This window comes from Nicotiana tabacum, chromosome 16 (genome assembly GCF_000715075.1).
Source record: "Nicotiana tabacum cultivar K326 chromosome 16, ASM71507v2, whole genome shotgun sequence".
NCBI classification, from domain to species: domain Eukaryota; kingdom Viridiplantae; phylum Streptophyta; class Magnoliopsida; order Solanales; family Solanaceae; genus Nicotiana; species Nicotiana tabacum.
This window is the reverse complement of record NC_134095.1, coordinates 76,110,647-76,131,909: the sequence shown is the minus strand read 5'-3', so window position 1 is coordinate 76,131,909 and position 21,263 is coordinate 76,110,647.

Here is a 21,263-nt window from a genome sequence, read left to right as displayed (position 1 = left end):
CAAGTGAGATTCCTTAGGATTTGCCTAAAAACGAGCACAAAGCCCTACACTGAAAACTATGTCAGGTCTGCTATCAGTAAGATACAAAAGTGAACCAATCATACCCATATACAAATTCTGATCAATAGATGAACCAGGTTCATCTATGTCTAATTTAGTAGATGTTGCAATGGGTGTGCCTATTTCCTTTGATTCATCCATTTTAAACTATTTAATCAACTCTTTGCATATTTCTGCTGATGGATCATGGTTCCATTTGGGTTTTGTTTGATTTGTAAGCCTAAGAAAAAGTTAAGCTCACCCATCATACTCATTTCAAACTCACTCCCCATTAATTTGGCAAAATCCTTACTTAGTTTGTCAGTGGTTACCCCAAATATTATGTCATCAACATATATTAGTATCACAAGAAGATCCTTACCTTTTTCCCTTAGAAATAGAGTATTGTTAAGTTTACCTCTTTTGTAGACATGTTCAAGTAGGAATTTGGACAGTCATTCATACCATGCTCTAGGAGCCTGCTTGAGTCCATAGAGAGCCTTGTCTAATTTGTACACATGTTCCGAACACTCCTTGCTCTCAAACCTTGGAAGTTGTTTGACAAACACTTCTTCTTTTATGAAGCCATTCAGGAAGGTACTTTTGACATCCATCTGATGAAGAGTGAATTCCATGTGTGTTGCAAAAGCTATGAGGAGTCTTATTGCCTCTAGTCTTGCAACTGGAGCAAAGGTCTCATCATAATTTGTACCCTCCTCTTGGTTATACCCTTGGACCACCAGTTTGCCTTGTTCCTTGTAACTGTTCCATCTTCATCAAGCTTATTTCTGAAGACTCATTTAGTGCCAATTACTGATCGTTCCTTGGGTCTTGGAACTAGATGCCAAACTTGACTTCTATCAAACTAATTGAGTTCTTCTTGCATTGCATTTACCCAATCTGCATCCTGCAAAGCCCCAACAACATTTTTAGGTTCAATAAGAGATATGAAAGCATCAAAAACACACATATTCTTTAATTGTGATATAGTTTTAACACTAGAGGTTGGATCAGTGATTATGTTCTCAATGGGATGAGAACTTTGATACTTGTGAGGTTTCACAACCAACTGATTTCTGCTTGATGTTTCTCCCATGTTCTGTTGCTGAGGAACATGGTCATGAACAGGTTCTTTTAGGGGATTGGTTTCAGTTCCTCTTTGTTCAGTTCCCCCTGTCAGGTTTCCCTGGATGGAAGAACCTATTCCATCACATGTTCCTTCTTTTGGTGCAACTTTAGCTTGAGTTGAGACTTTACTCAATTCTTTTACCAGCCCAATAGCTTCATCTTCATGTTCCTGTCTCTCAGAAAGAATGTTAGTTTCATCAAAAACTACATGTACACTTTCTTCTACACACAAAGTTCTTTTATTGTACGCTTTATAAGCTTTGCTATGTGAAGAATATCCCAAGAATACTCCCTCATCACTTCTTGGATCAAACTTACCTAGGGAGTCCTTTCCATTATTGTGCACAAAGCACTTGCATCCAAATGCCCTAAGATGGGATATATTTGGTTTTCTCCCTTTAAGTAACTCATATGGAGTCTTCTTTACAAGAGGTATAGTCATGCATCTATAAATGATGTAACATGCAGTATTTACAGCCTCTGCCCAGAAGCTATGGGGCAGTTTACTAGAAAGAAGCATAGTTCTAGCCATATCTTCAAGAGTCCTATTCTTTTTTTCAACTACTCCATTTTATTGAGGAGTCCTAGGGGCAGAAAAATTATGATCTATACCATGCTCATCACAAAATTCAGCAAACTTAGCATTTTCAAATTTAGTTCCATGGTCAGACATGATTGATGCAAATTGATTAGCTAGTTGTTTTTGAGTTTTTCTAGCAAAGGAAGCAAACATGTCAAATGCTTCATCCTTAGATGTAAAATACTGTACCCAGGTAAACCTAGAATAATCATATACCAGTACCATCACATATTTCTTACCACATCTGCTCAATGTTCTCATTGGACCATAGAGATCCATATGAACCAGTTCCATCGTCCTAGTTGTGCTTATCATTTTCTTGCTTTTAAAGGATGATCTCACCTTCTTCCCCCTTGCACAAACCTCACAAACTTTGTATTCCTTGAACTTGATGTTAGGTAACCCTATCACCAGGTCCTTGGAGACTAATTTGTTGAGTTGATTCAGACTTGCATGACTAAGTCTTTTGTGCCACATGAGGGGATCATTTTCCAACACACTCAAGCAAGTGAGTTCATTTTCTGAAAGAGTGGACAAATCTATAATGTAAATATTGTTAACTCTTTTTCCCTACAAAATAATCTTGTCAGTGGTAAGATTAATCACAAAGCATTTGGTAGAGGTAAATGCTACAAGGTTACCTCTGTCACACAATTGTGATACACTGATTAGGCTATATTTCAAGCCATCTATCAAGTAGACATTCTCAATGGAGTGTAAGTCTGTCTTACCTACCTTTCCAACCCCAATAATCTAACCTTTTTCCCATTTCCAAATGAGACATTACCTCATTTTTAGCCCTCAAGTGAAAGGAACTCGTTCTGGCTTCCAGTCATATGTTTTGAGCAGCCACTATCCATGTACCATATTTGGTTACTTCCCTTCACTTGGACCTGCAAAAAGAAATAAGGGGTTAGTCTTAGGAACCCAAACTAGTTTAGGTCCCTTTTTATAGGCAAAGGGGTAAATTAAATTCCTTTTGGCCCATCCAAGCAGCCTATTTTTCTCTTGAACAAAGGTTTTGTTCGTTTGACTGGCCTTTTCTTTTGCATTACATCATTTTTTAATGACCAGTCTTGCCACAATGTATGTAAATTTTGTTTTCAGGAAGAGTGATATACTTGTTTTTGGGGTCTCACTTAGGTGTTTGGGTCCCATAGCCAAGTACTCTCTTGTTGCTACTGTGGTGTTCTTGTAGCCAGGGTAGTGCACCAGATGCCTTATTCCATTTGCAAGTTCTGTCTAGTTCATGCTTTACCTTCCCTAGGTCTTCTTTTAAGACTCTTATATGCTCAACTTTCTTGTACAACACATCCTTCAATTTTCCTAGATTTTCTTCTAAGGTGAGATGTGTGTGATCAACTTTCTTCTTACCTGTTCCTAATTTGAGTTTTAAATTTTCAGGCCTAAGTTCTAAGACACTGGTGTCAAGTTCAAGAACCTAGTTCTTCAACTCAGTATTTTTATTGTCACTTTCATTAGTCCTAGATTCTAGATTTTTGCACTTGGCTTTTAAGATCACACACTCCCTAGACAATTGTTCCTTCTCATTGTTTATTACCTCAGACTCATCGATGAAGCCTAGCAATAGTTCAGATAACCTTTCTTTAGACAAAAATTTAATCTTGTCTTTGAGATGAATCACACTTACCTCTTGTTCATCGTCTGATTCTCTAATGGCCATAAGTGCTTGTTCATCTCCAGTTTCATCTTCTGAGTCCTCATTTGATGTTTCTCCCCAAGCAGCAACCATAGCTTTTGTTGATCCTTTGTTCCTTTTGGGTTGAACCTATTCCTTTGTTCAGCCCTTTCCTTCTTCCATTAAATTTCCCACTAAGGACAATTCTTGATCATGTGGTCAGTATTGCTACATTTGTAGCAGCCCTCATTAGTATGTTTCTCAAGAGCCCTTGGTTTGTTGAAGTCTGTACCTCTTGAAGAACCACTTCCTCTTATCAGGTACTTTTTGAAATCCCTTGTGATCATGGCCGTTTCATCATCCTCTAGATCTGCACCTTCAGCTATTCTGAGAGACAGACTCCTTTCCTTCTTGGGTGCATCCATTTTCATGGTTTGCTTTCTCAGTTAATAGGTAGTGGGATTTCCAATCAATTCATCCAACTTGTGAGTAGCAATATTCTTTGATTCCTAAATAGCAGTGATTTTGCTTTCCCAAGTTACTGGTAAGACCCTTGTCAAGATTTTCTCAACCTTGTCTTATTCAAGGATAATTCTCCCAAGAGATTTAAGTTCATTTGTTAGTGTTGTGAACCTTTTGCACATCTCCTGGATAGTTTCTCCTTCCTTCATGGTGAAATTCTCATATTGAGAATATAATAGTGTTCCTCTTGATCTCTTTACTTGAGGAGTTCCTTCATGAGCCACTTGTAAAGTGTCCCATATCTCGTTAGTAGTGGTACAACTTTGAATCTTGATGTACTTGCTAGACCTAGTCTACACACAAGCCATTTCTTGGACTTGGCATTCTTTTCCCATTTCTTCAAATCTTCAGCAGTGCAGTCAGCTCTTGTCTTTGGCACGTCCACTCCTTCAACATTCTTCTTTGTAGTAGCCAGGGGACCATCTGTGACTATGTCCCAGATTTCATAGTCTTCTCCTATGATGTGGTCTCTCATCCTGTTCTTCCACTAAGAATAGTACTGATCATTAAAGAGTGGGGGGCCTAGCAGTGGATTGCCCTTCCCAGTTTTCAGGTGGTGCACTCATCTTGATATGTTCCTAAGGTGTTAGCCTCTTCAAGGATAACCCCCTCTGATAACAATTGATATTTTATACTTCAATACCACACAAGAGGGGGGGGGTGATTTGTGTGGTACCCAACTTTTGCTTAACTATATTATAGAAGGACCTGGTTCTTCTATGTGTTCCAACTACTACTATTTGTGGAATAATAAATAAAGAAAATAAAGAACACAGAGATTTTTACGTGGAAAACACCTGGCTCAAAAGGTGAAAAAAACACAACCTACTACTCAGTAGGATTTTCCCAAACTTCCACCAAAATCACTGAGCCAAAAACTGCATTTACAAAAACTATTTTGTAAACCTAGGATTAACTCTAATCCCGTTATGGTACATAGTCTCAACTGTTGCGACAACTTCAAGTTAACTCTATATTGAACACTGTAGGTACCTAATACAACTGCTTCTATAAAATTTGAAAGGTACAATATAAAATTACCTACTACAATTGAACTAGAATAAAAGGTATACACTTGAAACTGGTTCTTCTATCTTGTTCAAGTAGTTTCAGGATTGTGCGTTTCAAATAACACATAAATTGCTTGCAAAATCGCCTTTATCTTTTGCTCTCAATTTACGTTTAACTTCTGCTTATGTACATTACCTGTAAAAGAGAATAACACTGATATTTAAATAGGTTAGTAATTAGAGATTGACTGGGATACAGATGCTACTCTTCTATGGTAGAAGAGTTCTAGTTGATGTCATACTCTAACACTATCCTCTTCCTAAATTGTGTTCTCTTCGTGTAAGGAGTCTTTCTCTCCTTATCTAATATGCAAACTTTTCGAACAGATCAGGAGATATTACTTCTGATAAGTTAGATTTATCTCCTTTACGTGCATCTCACATGTTTGGGTTGATCATGACTGTGCTTCACAAGATGGACTTGGTCCATGTTTGAGTTCTTTAGTCAGTCTTCAAAACATCACCTTTACTTGGGCCAACACGTATCAACAAGCAGTTTAATACGTTAGAAACTAGACTCATAGATATTCCATTTGGTAGGTAGATCACCCCATAATTCCAAGTATATTTGGAGAAAAGTGCAGCTACATTTGACCTAATTTTCAGCAAATTTAAGAATGTAACTTGTGATGACCTTTGACAACTCTTGTTCCACAACTTGCTTTCCTTTAAACTGTAGCAAATGACTATCATACGACTAAAATAACTCATAGAATAACCTCCTTTTCATGTTAAGAACCCTAGTCTCACCCCAAAGTACATGTTATAACATTCCAAACTTGTCGACTTTCGACAAAACTTATTTTCTTCAATTGATTTAGCTTCTAAGATTTCCAACCTTCTTAGTACTTATTATTCATGATCTTAAATATTTGTAACCTCCAAGGTAACATGATTAACTTGTTTTATTTGCTTCCATATATAATCTCATTATCGAGCTTACATCAATGGCTTACGACTAATTCTCATATATGAAAATGTGGGGTGTAACAAAATACATGAAAAATGCTATTTTTTGAACTTTTGACACATAATAGACTGAAGGAGGCTAAGGAGGAGTTGGAAGAACACAAGCACAAGGACTTCATCATTCCTTCCTCACTCAAGACCCAAATTTGGATTGAATTTATATTTTCCTATACTTTGATTATATTTGTGACGAATTACTCCATATCTATGGAGTAGTTCCCTTTAGAGTTTGATGGATTTGGTGTATTGATGATTGTTGGTGGATTATAACTCTAGTCTTATGTATTGAAGCGTTTTTGGATGATTTACTTATTGCATCTATATTCACTTGTTCATGTAATCGAGAGAGGCATGACTTGTGATATCTTTGCATTATATTATTGGTTGAGTTCATTAGTTCTTCTTAGTAATGGAAAGAGTCTAGTTGAACCATTGATTAAACCTAGTTAGGCAGATAATCGAGAGATGTTCTCCTAAAGACAAATTCACTATGCATTCTTGCATATCTGTACAATGCTTAAATTCTTTCATCTTGTGAGGTTGAGACTTAATCGAGAGAGGAGTTTTTGCTAAACGTTTGAACTAATAATTGAGTGAATTCAAGAGACTTACTTGAACATTAGAAGTGAATCATCTAGAGTTAGATCCTAAACAATTATCTTGCACTTCTCCTATCAACCCCCTATTTTCTCCCACTGATAACATTCTTTGCTTATTCATTGTTTTGATTGTCATTAGTCAATAGTTTTCGATTCTTAGTTAACTTTAGTATTAATCATATAAATCTCACCTGTCGATCATCCTGGATAGCAATCAAGCTAGAAACTACAAAAATACTGTTTAAATCTATTCCTTGTGGATACGATATTATACTATACTATTTTTGATTAGCGAGTATAATTTAAGTGTGTGTTTCGGGCTCGTCAGATTTTGGCACCGTTGCCAGGGATTGACAATCAATAGTGTTCGAAATAGATTGTTGTGCTAATTTAGGAATTTTATTTTATTTTATTTTTCTCTTTTTATGTTTGATGTTCTTTGACTGTGCGCACGTTACAAATTAAGATTGGTGCATGACTTGAGCTTTTGAGAAAGAAGTGCTACCTTACGAGCCAGAGATAGAAAAATAAATGCGATAGTTAAGGAAAGGAAAGGGATCTCACAAAGACATCAGAAAAGGTTGGGAAATCCTTAACCAAAGAAACTATGACTGGAAACGGTGATGATAATGTAGATTTGGTTGCAAGAGAGGCAACCCAACAACGAGAAAAAGCTACACGGGATGCTGAGGAAGCAATTATTAGAGATGCACAGATTATCTACGAAGAAGAGAGGGCTTAGAGAATTGCCCAAACTCAACCCTTGGCGGCAGGCCAGTTCGAAAATATAGCTCTCGGGCCTGGGAGATCACTTGGAGATTATGCTAGACCAGTCTACAATCAAGGCTTATCAAGTGTTAGACCACCTCCAATTGCAGGTAACAATTTTGAGTTGAAGCACAGGTTGCTTCAAACCATTTAGAACTGTTGTGTCTTCAGAGGAAAGATGAATGAAGATCCAAACATACATTTGATGGATTTCGAGGAGATTATGAACACCTTTTAAAATAATAGGGTGTTACAAGATGCAGTGTACTTAAGGGCATTCCCCTTTACACTCAAATATGATACAAAGTAGTGGCTTCAAAGCTTGCCTACGGGATTAATTAGAACATAGGATGAGATGACCGGAAAATTTCTTGATAAATATTTCTCCGAAGATAAAACGGGCGCTTGCCCATGGGGTCGATTAGAACATGGGATCAGATGACCAGATAATTTCTTGATAAATATTTCTCCTTAGCTAAAACAGGCAAGTTTTGAAGAGATATCCATAACTTCTGCCAGAAAGAGACTGAAACTGTTTTTAAAGCATGGGAAAGGTTTAAGGAGATAGTTCAATAGTGCCAACATAGCGGGATTGAACTCTGGATGCAACTCTAGAATTTTTCGGATGGATTGACTCTGGTCTCACATACAACATTGAGCAATGTAGCCAAAGGCCCTTTGATGAAGAAGACTCCAGAGGAGATAGTAACAATTCTTGATGAGTTATCTAAAGATGCAAATCAGTGGCCCTCTAAGAGTGCTGAAATAAGAAGATCAACTGGTGTTCACCTAGTAGATGCTAATACATCTGTGCAGGTACAACTTGATGCTATGGCTAAAGAAATACGAAAGCTAACCTTAGCCACAATACAGAGTGAGCCTCATACAACGTGTGATATATATGGATGTGGACACCCTACTCATGAGTATCAAGCCTTAACTGAGGAAGTGAATGCTGTGGGAAATTATAATTTTAATGCAATGGGTTTGAAGCATCCTGATTCTTCATAGAGTTCACCTGGGGGTGCTGCAAATGTATGGAAATAAAATAACCCCAAATTTCAGGGACAAAGAGCTCCTGGTTTCATGAATCAGCCGAGGTTGCAGTTCAACCTCAACATTCCAATCAGCTTGGTCTAGAAAATCTAGTGAATGCCTTAATTGTGAAAACTAATGAAAGATTTGAAGTACAAGGGGCATCAATTTGAAATTTAGAGAAGCAAATGGGACAAATTGCAATGATATTATCTGAGAGGGTTCCAGGAATTCTTCCTACTAATACTGAAAGAAATCCCAAATAAACAGTGAATGTTGCAACCTTGAGAAGTGGGCAAGTGTTGAAAGGTCCCATTCCGATCCAAAAAGATATGAATCTTTAAAAATGAAGTGGGGAGAAGCTGAAAGGTGATGTTGATAAAAAGAAGAAGGGCCAGATGAAAGCTGAGAAAAATAAAAAGGGAGAAACTTTGAGAAGGGAGGAACATGATAAGAGTGAGCATATGACTGCCTTACCTTTCCCCCAAAATCTATATAGAGAAAAGCTGGATAAGCAGTTGAGATATTTCTGGATGTGCTAAAACAGGGTCATGTAAACTTACCATTCACAGAAGTGCTCTAAAAAATGTCGGCTTATGCTAAATTTTTGAAGGAGATCCTAACGAATAAGAGGAAGATAGAAGAGACCTCAGTGGTCAAGCTCACGGAGCATTGTAGCCTGATATTGCAAATTAAACTCCCACAAAAGTGTGGAGATCCAGGGAGTTTTACTATACCTTGCTCATTAGGAACTATTAATTTTGATAAGTCCTTATGTGATTTTGGTCCCTTAATTTAATGCCTCTATCTATTTACAAAAAACTGGAAAAGGAGATCGAAGAGATAAGGTCTGTACCAATATCTTTGCAGCCGATAGATCAAACAACTCTAATACCCTAGGGGATAGTGGAAGAAGTGTTAGTTCGGGTGGATAAGTTCATATTTTCTATTGATTTTATATTGGTAAAGATGGAGAAAAACAAGGAGGTCCCCCTCATCCTAGGAATACCACTCTTAGCAACGGGAAGAGCTCTATTAGATATACAAGAGAGAAAACTCATGCTTAGAGTGGGTGAGGAGACTGTGACTTTTAAGATGGATGTAGAAAAGAGGGAACAAAAGGAAAAACCAGCTGCAAGTATTGAGTGGAAAGTGAAGGTCTCGGAAGAGAAGGCTACAGTGAGTGGGAAAGATAAATGTGGGGTGTACCCCAAGAAGGCTGAGAAACATCTGTCTGCATGGATGTGTGCATTAGTTCGGGTGCGAGGAATGGAGCCCGACTTTGACTCAGACCCCAAGTTTAATTTACCTTATGTTTTTTAATTGTGTGCCATGGGGACATGCCACAACTTAAAGTGTGGGGTGGGAGAGATTTGTATATTTTATATATATGTGTTTCTTTTTCGTAGTTTTAGTTGTTAGAGATAGAGAAAAAAAACATAAAATTTTAATATTTTTGATTTTTCCCGATGATGGATATCATCGGCAAGTTTCTTGAGGTATTAAAGTCGAAGGAAAAATACAAAAAGATTTTATTTGTAGGTAGTGTAACAATTTTCCCTTGGGTTTTCTTTATAATGCGATTCTTTTCCAAGGGTTTTTGAACCGGGTGTAGTTAGTTTTTATTTTTGTTAGGTGTAGGAAACCTTATGCTATGATTTGAATTGATGGAAATATCTCTTGACTTTATTATGCCTTAAAAATAGTGAGTGCTTTAGTTGTATTGTTTAGGCTCAGTTTTTGACTTTTGTATAAGTACCTTAAATTGTATGATCTTAACTTTGCTTAACTACTTTGAATAAAGTGTCTTGATGAGTCCGATCCTGAGTGAGTTATGTGCCATATGTGTGTGAGGTTTTGTGTTATTCTATGCATTGCATTTGATGTCTAGAACTTACCCTGTGTGTTTGAAAAACGAAATAGTAGTTTAGTCTTGAAAGTGATATATGCATTTCTTGTTGATGCATATATATGCTATTACCCACCTAATTGTTATGTATCTTAGTTGATTCCTTTGAGCTTGTAATCTTGTTTCTTTGGCATCCACCTTACAAGCCTTGCCCATTTATTTTATTTGACCATCTATTTGAACCTTGTACCTCTTGTGAGTACTTGAATTTGTTATAAACTTTGTAAAAGTTAAAGTGTGGGGTGTTTGTTTGGTTTTTGAGTGGAGCTAATGAAGTAAGGAGAAAGATGCACTATTTTGAAATAGTTAGAGCCACTTGAATTGAATAAGAAAAAATAGTAGTTGTATTATTGTGAAGAAAAATATTCCTTGATAGTGGTAACTCTTGATGTAATTGCGCATAAAGAAGTAGTGAATTAATGTATATTGACGTGAAGGTGGAGTTATGATTTGACATAGTGTGGGGTTTTGAAAGGTTAAATGTATGTAAAAAAAGTGCTTAGGGAGGTGTCGTCACTCTTATATCTAAATGTATCCTATCCATCCCACAGCCTACATTACAACCAATTAAAGTCCTACTTGATCCTTGATTGAATGAGCTGAATTAGTAGAGTAGTACACTATGGGCAAGCTTATGGTACATCTTTTGTAACATATGAATGTTGTTGTTGAGAGTGAGCGGAATCTTTCTATCTTGAGTTGTTAATTATTCTTGAATTTTATTGTGTGTGGAACTACTCTCGATTATTGTGTGAGGGAACTTGATTCAAGAAGAAAAGGTAATGTCACTGAATTCTTTGTTAGAGTAAGTGAGCGGGTTGTGAAAAATGCATGGTACTTTGGAGTCAAACTTGAGCTGAGGATGTTACGTTAGAGTGCTTAATCTATTTTAAATATTCTTGGTATGATGAGTTAGGAGTGTTATTTAAGGAGGTCGTGTCTTTATAAAGTGTGGTTTGATTGCTCGACGACGAGCAATGGTTTAAGTGTGGAGTGTTGATGGTAGGCTATAATCTCGTATTTTATTCACTTATTGCACTCTAATTCACTGCAATTTACTTGTGTTTGAGATTTAATTGGTAGTGTTTTGCACTTATCATGTGTTTTATTCCTTGTAGGAATGATTCTGAGTTATGTAGATGTTATGGAGCTAGTTTGAGATATTTGAATCTTTGAAGTCTGAGTAAAAGCCCAAAGGATTAGGCCGGGATCGTGTTCACGAGTCGAGGACCACGTTTGGATACCAAAAATCAAGCAAAAAGCCAAGCTCTAAGGATTTTGCACTGCAATGGCGCGTGAGGCATCATGGCTATGCACTTTTATTGCCTGATGAAAGTTACATGCTCCCTAATAATCCCCACAAGTGCCCTGTGTGGCGCGTCACCCCATGCGGCATGCTTGTGCAATTTTTCCAGAGCGATTGTCCTATTTCGGCTAGGAAAAGGTGGTTTCATGTGGACCCGGCCTTACTTGGTATAAATACATCAAAAATGTTATTTCTGAACTTTTGACACATAATCGACCAAAGGAGGCTAAGGGGTAGTCGGAAGAACACAAGCACACTGATTTCATCATTCCTTCCTCACTCAAGACTCGAGTTTGAATTGAATTTATGTTTTCCTATAGTTTAATCATATTTGTGATGAATTACTCCATATCTATGGAGTAGTTCCCTTTAGGGTTTGATGGATTTGGTATATTGATGATTGTTTGTTGATTATAACTCTAGTTTTATGTATTGAAGTATTTTTGCATGATTTACTTGTTGCATCTATATTCACTTGTTCATGTAATCAAGAGAGGCATGACTTGTGATGTCTTTGCATTATATTGTTGGTTGACTGCATTAGTTCTTCTTAGTAATGAAAAGAGTTGAATCATTGATTAAACCTAGTTAGGGGGATAATCGAGAAAGGTTCTCCAAAAGACTAATCCACTATGCATTCTTGCATATCTGCACAATGCTTAAATTCGTTCATCTTATGAGGTTGAGACTTAATCTAGAGAGGAGTTTCTACTAAACTTTTGAACTAATAATTGAGTGAATTCGAGAGACTCATTCGAACATTAAAAGTAAATCATCTAGAGTTAGATCCCAAACAATTATCTTGCACACATCCTATCAAAACCCTATTTTCTCCCATTGATAACCTTCTTTGCTTATTCATTATTTCGATTATCATTAGCCAATAGCTTTAGTTTCTTAGTTAATTTCAGTATTAATCATTTAAATCTCACATGTCGGTCATCTTGGATAATAATCAAGCTAGAAACTACGAAAATACTGTTTAAATCCAATCCCTGTGGATACAATATTATACTGTACTATCTCTGATTAACGAGCATAATTTAAGTGTGCGTTTCGAGCTCGTCATTTCCTCAAAATCCCTTTGTTTCACTTAGTTTTATCGTAGTTTTGAAGTTTTCTGTCAAAGCTAGGGTTTCTCGTATTTCGGTCTGAGTAATTTTCCAAGGCCTTTTACTTCTTCAGGTCATGAATAAGTTTGGTATACTATTTCCTTTATTCTCTTACATATATTGATTTTGATGTGTTGGTTGATTGTTTGTTGCGAAAAACTATTGCTATTTTGATTGATTCTGAATATCATGGGTGATTCTACTTCGTGAACAACACCTTACATTCTGAAGCCTACTAGTCCTCCATTTCTTCTTCCTTCTGATGTCCCAAGAATATTTCCGGCACAAGTTTTGGGGGTTGGAAATGTAATATGATAGTGTCCTTGTCCGCTAAGAACAAAATAGGATTTATATATGTTTCATGCATTAAGAATGTTTTGGATTCCCCGCAGTATAGGTAGTGGGATAGGTGCAACAATATGGTTATATGATGGTTGACCAATTTCCTATCCCCGGACATTGATGAGAGTGTCCAATATTTAGAGACAACTAAGGGTATCTGAAATCAGTTGAATAATAGATATGGAACTGTTAATAGTACCAAAATCTTTAAGATCAATAGAAAAGTTGCTTCTACTTACCAGAGATCCCTCAATGTTGCCTCATACTTTAACAAACTTAAAAAACTCTGGAATGAGCTGGGGATTATGCATAGCAGCCACGCAAGTGCTTGTGCTGCTAAAGAGGGTCTCCAAAAAGAGAAGGAATAAGATAAGGTTCATCAATTCTTAATGGGTTTAAATGGGGTCTATGTAGGAGTTAGACGTAATATCTTAGTAATGCAACCATTGCCATCTCTTGACAATGTGTATAACATACTACTACAAGATGAAAAATAGAGACAAGTCCTTCCCAATGCATAAATTTATTCTGAGTCAGCTTCTTTCCATGCAAATTCCAACAAGTTTCCTTCTCGATTTCCACCACAAAAACAATATGCATAGAAGGTAAACATTGAGCAACCTAGTTAGAGATTCAGTCTTGATCAGAACAAGGATTCTTTGTTTTGCAAATATTGGAAGAAACCAGGTCATACAATTGAAAAGTGTTACAAATTATATGGGTTCCCTCAAAATTTCAAGTTCACAAAGGATAGAAGGTTTGGTCCTGCTGCTAATGTTGAGGGGAAAACATCTAGGGTTTTTGATCCTGCTCCACACTTTCTTTCACCTGGTGAAGATTCCTTGGTACCTGGACTAACCAAAAAATAGTAGACTCAATTTATGAGCTTGCTTAAGTAGTTTGGCTGAATGAGTCAGGATCTCAACCTGTCCTTATGGGTTCTGCAAATTTTGGTGGTAGTATTTCTTCCTTGCCTGTGTGTACATCTAAATGATAGTTCTAATGTGCGCATGTTCACTAGTGTAGTTGGAAGGGTATGTATAGTGGATTCTGGATCCATTGACCATATGACTTCAAATAAAAACTTTCTTTTCGATATTACTCCTCCTCATGTTCCCTATCTAGTTTCTTTACCTAATGGTCACAAAGTAAAGGTTACATGTATTGGTTCCCTTACTTTGCTACCCTTTCTCACTCTTCATCATCTTTTATACATTCCCACTTTTCATTTCAACTTGATTTCAGTGAGTAAGTTTATTGCTCAATTCAATTATTTTGTTTTATTCACTTCCTATTCCTGTATACTTCTACAAGTCCATTCTATGAAGAAGCTTCAGGAGCTTGGTAGAATGGAGCAAGGACTATACAAATTCTACCTCAATCATTCTACTTCTCCTGCACATTTCATTTCTGCTACTATTGATAACTTTGCTTCTATTTCCAATAATGTGGTACATAGTACTAGACAATCTTCTCATGTTATTTTTGATGCAAATGTTTCTATCTTTAACACTATCGCACAAGTTGATGAATTTCTTTTGAATGCAAATGTAGATGTTATGAATTCTCTCCAAACTATTGTTTCATTACCTTCTTGTAATACTCACCAAAGTATGAATACAAATTATATTTTTTGGCATCATAGACCGGGCCATGTTCCTTTTCTGCAAATGAAGAATATACCTTCCATTTCTTCTAGTTGTCACGGTCTAAAATCCAACTAGTCCTGATAGCACCTAACCCAAGCTGCTAGGTAAGCCAATTAATAACAATCCAAAGTAAATGAGATTTACTGGGAAAAATAATGAAGGAATAACTGAACTTTTATATAACTTTCCAAGGACTGGTAATACAAATCATGAGCTTCTAAGGTTTAGAGTTTACAAAGCTGGTATGAAATAAATATATCATCTATTCGAAATATACATAAATAAATTTATAAATATAAAGCTACCAAGATCAAAAGGCAGCTATAATCGGAATGAAGGTACATCTTCAATGCTAACTCCAGCCATACACAATAACATCAGCTCCAAAATCTGCACGAAAGGTGCAGAAGTATAGTATGAGTACAACCGATCCCATATACTCAATAAGTAACAAACCTAACTTTAGGTTGAAAGTAGTGACGAGCTTGGACAACGGTTAGAGTTCAACACCAATAACCAAGAACAACTCGTAACAATATAATAAAACATTACAAGTAATAACTCCAAGATATGATGCTCGACTCATTCACAGTTACGGAAAATAGACATACTTTTCAGATATAACATTAAATCCCAAATTTTTCTTTCAAGTCACAAAAATATGAGTATATCATAAAAATTGTTATTTTTCCAAATATTTTCAACATCAGATAAAATATTTCATTCCCAGATAGCTTGAATAAAGTACATCTCTATGCCTACATGTTAATGTACATGTAAAGTCATAAATATCACAAAACCGTGTAACATGAGGAAATGCATCTCCATGCCTGTATGTCAAGTATGCATGTCAAATGTAATGCATCATAGTGATGAAGTCATGTACTCACACTCTCAGAGTACTCAATATTACTGTCTCACACTCAATCACTTGGCACTCGACACTCGGTACCTCAATCAGTTGGTACAATCAATCACTAGACACTCAGCACTTGCGCTCACTACTGGTATGTCAAACTGCCCAAGTCATGTACTCACACTCTCAGAGTACTCAATCTCACTGTCTCACACTCAATCACTCGGCACTCAACACTCGGTACCTTAATCACACGGTACAATCAATCACTCGACACTGGGTACTTGCGCTCACTACTAGTATGTCAGACTGTCAAAGCGCTAATATAAAGCCAATATGGCATGCTGCGTTGTGCGACCCGATCCCATCATGAATTAGTAAAACCTATTATGGTATTCAATGGCTATCTTTATCCTAAGAAGGGTTACAAGATATACAACTTGCACACTAAGGGTGTATTTGGTATGAAGAAAAATATTTTCCATGAAAAAACAATTCCTAGATAATGTTTTCATGGAAAATGAGTGGTTTTATCACTTATTTTCCCTTGTTTGGTTAGTTAGTGAAAAATATTTTCTAGTGTTTGGTTAGAGAGTAAAAAATATTTTTATGTTACTCTCCTCGCCCCTCCCTCCCTCCCCTCCCAAAATCTCTAAAAATTCACACAAATCCAAATGTACTAATGTGCTGCTTTATTTTTTTACGCAAAAAATAATATTAAAATTTGTGCTGAATAACTAAAAGAAAAAAACTCTTTTTTAGTTGAAAAAGAAAGTACTCTTTCTACAACATAAAAATAAAGTACTTGTTTTATTGAAATAAAAGAAAATTATTTTCTACATCATAAAAAGAAAATATTTTTTTGGTTGAAATGAAAAAAATACTTTTTCTACATGAAAAGAAAGTTTTTTTGTTAAAATAAGAAAATACTTTTTTATATCATGAAAAAAATAATCATTTGTTGAAATGAAAAACAAAAACTATCTATAACATGAAAAGAAAGTACTGTTAATAATTTTTTTTATTTAGGGTGGGTGTGGGGTGAGTAGGTGGGAGTGAGGCAGGATTTGGGGTTGGGGTGGGGTTAGGTGGGTGGTGGTGGTGTGTGGGGGTGGGTTGGTGGGGATGGGGAATAGGGTGGGGAAGGTTGAGAAGAAGTTTTGGAAAATAATTTCCATTCTCTTAATAGGGAAATCATTTTCCTCCAATTGGAGGAAAATGAGTTCATGAGGAAAATGTCTTCCAAAACATTTAGGCCAACCAAACATTGAAAAACTGAAAAATATTTTTTGGAAAATATTTTCCTTCATACCAAACATACCCTAAATCTGTTTTATTTTCCAGAGATGTCATCTTTCATGAATTTGTGTTCCCATATTAGTTAGTATCCTCTACATCTTATTTTTCTATTAATCCTTCTCCTTTTTCCTCCTTTCTTCTGTGATACTTCTTCTACTACTGCACCTGATTCCATTCCTGCTCTAACTCATACTGCTTCCCATGTACTTTATCCTCCAACCTCTATGGATTAACCTACTCCTGCTCAATTAACCACTCTAACTCACCCTACTCCTGAACCTAGAAAAAGTATTAGAACACATTAACTCCCATCTCATTTAAAAAACTATGTTTCCCAATTTCCTCATTCTGTCTATTGCTCTACTACTTCCTCTCTTTATGCTGCACAATATGCTCCTATAGAACCTCATTCATACATTTAGGTTGCTGCTATTCCTGCTTGGTTGAAGCTCTTGAAGCTAATCAAACCTGGATCATTGTGCCTACCTGTTGGCAAGAAACCAATCGGTTGTAAGTGGGTGTATAAGATCAAGTATAAGGCTGATGGCAGTGTAGAAAGATAAAAGTCTAGATTGGTGGTTAGAGGGGACACTTAGGTAGATGGGATTGATTTTAATGAAACTTTTTTCCATATTGTAAAAAATGTGCACTGTGAGGTGTTTGATTGTGGTAGCCATTAAGAAATAAACTTTATTCTAATTAGATGTGAATAATAGTTTTTTGCATGGTGACTTAGATAATCTACATGAAACTTCTTCCACGGCTTCTCTTACTTCTCATTCTTTCAGTTCTGCCCCTTTAGTTTGCAAGCTTCAAAAGTCACTTTATAGGCTTAGAAAAGCATCTAGGATGTGGTATGCCAAGTTATCTCAAGTTCTTTGCTCTAGAGGATATGCTCACTCTTAAATGATTATTCTTTGTTTTCTAAGAAGAGTAAGGACCCTACTATTTTCGTAGTTGTCTATGTGGATGATATTATACTAACTAGGATGACTTTTCTGAAATTTTTGTTGTTAAGTCATTCTTGGATGCCTAGTTGCGAATTAAAAGCTTAGGTCTGCTTAATTATTTTTTGGGTATTAAGGTTTGTTATCACAGTTCAAGTGTAATTTTGCATCAAAAGAAGTTTGTAGCTGATTTGCTTTTTGAGTACAATTATTTTGATGTTTTTGAGGTTGTAAGTCCAATAAATATCTTTCACAAGTTACATTATGACCTTGGCGATATACCACCACAACCTGACATATATAAGAGTTTAATTGGGAAGTTACATTTCTTAACTCATACTAGACCAGACTTCTGTTTTACTATGTAATATTTAAGTCAGTTTTTACAAGCCCCTAGGATTCCTCACATGACTGCAATTTTGCATGTTTTGAGGTATTTAAAGGGTATTCCTGATCATGGGGTGTTTCTCAACAACTCTTATAATATTTTATTGCTTGCTAGTTGTGATAGTGATTGGACTGGTTGTCCTAAATCTAGGAGGTCTGTTATTTATTTTTGCATTCATCTGAGAGGCAGTCTCATTAGCTGGAAATCTAAGAAACAACATATTGTCTCTTTATCCTCCACTGAGGCTGAGTACAAGGCCATGAGCAAGGTGGTGGCAGAGTTGGCCTGGGTGGTCAAATTGTTAGTTGATTTGGTTATTCCTCTTGCTGCTCCAGTCCCACTAATATGTGACAGTCAGGCCGCAATTCACATAGCTAAAAATCCAGTTTTTCATTAGCATACTAAACCTATTGAAGTTGATTGTCACTTCATTCGCACTAAATTGGTTATTGGGCTCATTTTCTTGTCTCATGTTCATACTTCTTCACAAATGACTGATATTTGTACTAAGTATTTGATAGGTTTGCAACATTGCAGCTTAACGGTCAAGTTGAGAGTGTGCCCACCTATCACTTCCCAAACCCGGGGAGCGCAACTGGCACTTAACCGAGTGAACCCGGTCAAGTAAATCCGTTGAATACTTTCTATCCAAACTCACCCATGATTTAAAGAGAATACATAACTTTGTTAATTAACACATAAGGAAATCATATAGACAATACCAAATTCATTACCATTAGTTACTTTATTTAATGAGTCTCAAAATACACATGTTCATGGTTCAAAGTGGAACAAGTGATTCAATCACGAAACAACTTGTTTGACATTCCCAGCACCCATATACAACCCACACTATATCTACAGATCCTCTAAAATATACCAAAGAGTACAATGATAGTTCTGGAAATGATCCTCCAAAATATTTCCCATGTTTGTTTCTACTATTTTGATTTGTCGGGATATTTGATTTTGAATTTTGGAGTGTTTTGGGACACTTAGTCCCTAAAAGAGAGATTAAACTTTTGAATTTGGAGCGTAGTCAGAGCAGTATGAAGACAACCTCGGAATGGAATTTCGTTGGTTATGTTAGCTCCGTTGGGTGATTTCAGGCTTAAGGGCATGTGTCAGATTGTGTTTTGGAGATCCGTAGCTTATTTAGGCTTGAAATGTTGAAAGTTGAATTTTTGAAGTTTTCGGTTCGATAATGAGATTTTAATATCGGGGTCAGAATGAGATTCTGAAATTTGGAGTAGCTCCGTAATATTGAATGTCACGTGCTTGCGAAATTTCAGGTCATTCGAACGAGGTTTGATAGACTTTTTGATCGATAGTATAATTTGAGAGTTTTGGAGTTAGGCTTGAATCCGATGTTAAATTGGTGTTTTGATGTTGTTTTGAGTGTTCCAAAGGTTGGAAAAAGTTTGAATGATGTTTTAGGATTGGTTGGCATGTTTGGTTGAGGTCCCGGGGACCTCGGGTGTGTTTCAGATGCTCAACGGGTCATTTTTGGACTTAGAGAATTGCAGAAAAAATTGCAGCTGGTCAGTTTTGGTTTCCTTCTTTGCGTTCACGAGTGGGTCACTCGCGTTCGTGAAAAGGAGCTAGGGCTGGTGGAAGTTTAATGCTTCGTGTTCACTAAGGTGTTCCCGCATTCTTGAGGCTGTGAGGTCTTATACCTACGCGTTCACGAAGATGGTCCCACGTTCGCGTAGGAGGGGGAAAGATGGTCACCGCATTTGCGATAGGGACATCGCGTTCGCGATGAAGGAAGACTGGACCAAGAGAAGTTGTGCTTCACGAATGCGAGAGTCTTCGCGAAGAAGGATTTATCTGGGCAGAATATAAAATTTCAAAGTCGAGAGTTTGGCCATTTTTATCAAAACTAGAGCTTGGGAGCTCGAATTTGAGCGAGATTTTTAGAGATATCGATTGGGTAATGATTCTTAACTCCTTTTTGCTTATAACCCATTAATCTAAACATGAATTCATCATCTAATTTCGGATTTGAGGTGAGAAATTGTGGTAAAGTTTGGAAAAATTCTTAGACCTAAATTTTGAGTTTGGATTGGGGATTTGACATCGGATTTGGATAATTTCGGTATTTTTAGACTTGTGAGTGAATGATGGTTCATAATACGTAATTTTACCCGATTTCGAGACGTGGGCCCATGGGGCTTTTTGGTCATTTTTCCTAATTTCTCGTATTAGCTTAGAATTAATTAGTGGAATCAGTTACTTGAAGTTATATTTACATTATACAATTTAATTGAATAGATTTGGACAATTTGGAGTCGAGTACTCATGGTAAGAGTGTGGTTTCGGTTTGATTTTGAGCCGGTTCGAGGTAAGTGGCTTGCCTAACCTTGAGTGGGGGAACTCCCCTTAGGATTTGGTATTGTTGATATTTGAAATGCCTTGTACGTGAGGTGACGAGTGCGTACTTGTGCTAATTGTTGAAAATCCTATTTTCATTAAGTAACTTTAATTGTGTTTCCTTTCCTGTTTATACTACTAGTAATTTAAGCCTGCTGGGGAAGCATGTCTAATTGGCTTAACTGTTTTACTTGCTCAAACTGCCTTATTTGGATTATGTGTAGCATGCTAGGTTAGAAATACCTATTTTACCTTGGTATGAAATTTGGATTTAATTGAGTATTCTTCGTGTTGCTGCTGTGTGTTTACTTTGGGACTACGGGACGGTATCCCGGGAGATCCCCCTGCCTGTTTACTTTGGGACTACAGATTTGTATTCTAGGAGATCCCCTGCACATTTATTGATTTGGACTATAGTGCGGGATACCGAGAGATCCCCCACACGTATATTGAGGATACTAAGAGGTTCTTGGGATACCGAGAGATCCCCGGCATATATATTGAGGATACTAAGAGATCCTCGGGATATTGAGAGATCCCCAGCACACATATTAGGGATACTAAGAGATCCTCGAGATACTGAGAGATCCCTGGTTGCTATCTTTGTATTGAGCGGTATTCCTTTTGTGATTATTTTATCTCTGTTATAGTTGTTGTTATTCTTACTATCCTGTGTTACTTCTTACTGTTACCGTTTAATTATATCGTCGTATTCTATACTGTTTTACCTCAC